This window comes from Octodon degus, unplaced genomic scaffold, assembly GCF_000260255.1.
Source record: "Octodon degus isolate 3935 unplaced genomic scaffold, OctDeg1.0 scaffold00001, whole genome shotgun sequence".
Lineage (NCBI taxonomy): Eukaryota > Metazoa > Chordata > Mammalia > Rodentia > Octodontidae > Octodon > Octodon degus.
In genome coordinates this window covers 14,355,746-14,357,331 of record NW_004524577.1, presented here as the reverse complement: position 1 = coordinate 14,357,331, position 1,586 = coordinate 14,355,746, and positions in this window count along the sequence as shown.

Below are 1,586 nucleotides of genomic sequence, written 5' to 3'. Positions count from 1 at the left end.
AAAGCAGGACCTATGCAACAAGAGTTGTACCTTTTGGGTCTGAGAAGGTCAGTGAAATCCCCTCAGGATTTATCCTGAGATCCTGTACCTCAGATTATAGAACCCTTGTCCGTGTCAGCCATGTGGATGAGTCACGGCCATTGCTTGGCCCATGTGCTCTCTGTGAAAGCCTGAGAGAGTGTTTTCTCTCCATGTGAATTAGTCATTATTTTTTCCAGACTACTACTCAAGTTGTATTATAATCTCGCTTAATGAGAGCTCGTCTTAACTTCACATGTGAATTTTCAGCTTCCTGTGTAGTCTTACATTTTCTTTAATTACATTCTTGTTTCCTGTGTCTTTTCCCTGTTAGTTTCCTTGGGATCTGTAGTTACACTGAAGGATAATATTTTCCAATTTTTTTTACTTTCTTAGTGTATATATGAATTCTACTTGCTATTAATTTCCTTGTAAATTAATATTTGAGGTACAGAATAAATACACTCATCATGGGACTAGGTGTTCATACACATCACGTCTTGATCCTTTGGCTGTTTTTCTCTCTTTCCCCCATCCTCAGGTCTCCTTCCAACCTCCACAAGGGCTCTCACCCTGTCTCTTACCATCTATCATTTATGTTGTTCTTTACATTATTTATAATTGAGGTTTCTTGTATCATGAGCTCTTCTTTATTCCTGAAGTACATGTCTGCTCAAAACTAATCCTCTCCACCTTCAAAATGTCTTTAACTTTTATTTATTATTATTTTAAAGACATTTCAAGTTAATACATTTTTAATTCATATGTTTAATATAGCAAAATATGGTACATACATATACATGTATGTGTGTATATTATCAACTTGCTATCATAGTGAAACATACTAACATATCCATCATCTCAGATATAGATTTAAGGATGCTTTTCAGCTATAAAATTCTGGGCAAACAGCTTTATTTCTACATGAAGAATTACAAATGTGCTATTCTAATTTCATATGATTTATGGTTTTATCTGATAAGTCATAAGTCATTTTCATTTTTGATTTCACTCTGTTTAGTGCCCCCACCTCTTTATCAATTGGGTCTCTGTCAGGGTTCCCAAGAGTATGATTACAATTAGTCCTAATACAATAATTTTTCTGTTTGTATTGCTTGAAATTGGTGAGTTTCTTGATTCTGTGGTTTACAGTTGACGTGAAATTCCGAACGTTTTCTGCTAATATTCTTATTTATTTATTCGGTACAGGGTCTCACTACAGAGCTCAGACTCATTGTGACCCTCTTGTCACAGCCTCCCCAGGGCTGGAATTACATGCATGTGCCACCATACCCACTTTCGGGTCTGGCACAGTACATGGATTAGGATTTGGGGGTACAGGGGATCGAACTCAGGACCTTGTGCTTGCCAGACAGACACCTCGACTGCCAAGCTATCTCCCCAGCCCTCTGCTCAGTTTTATTATCAACATTTTATACTTTTTTTTTCCTTGGATACAGTTTACTGTTACATCTTCCAATAATCTTTTGTCTTCATGATCTAATCTGCTGTCTTAAAAGTTCAAATCCTTGAAAAAATTCAAATATTGTGTTTTTGGTTTCTTTTTT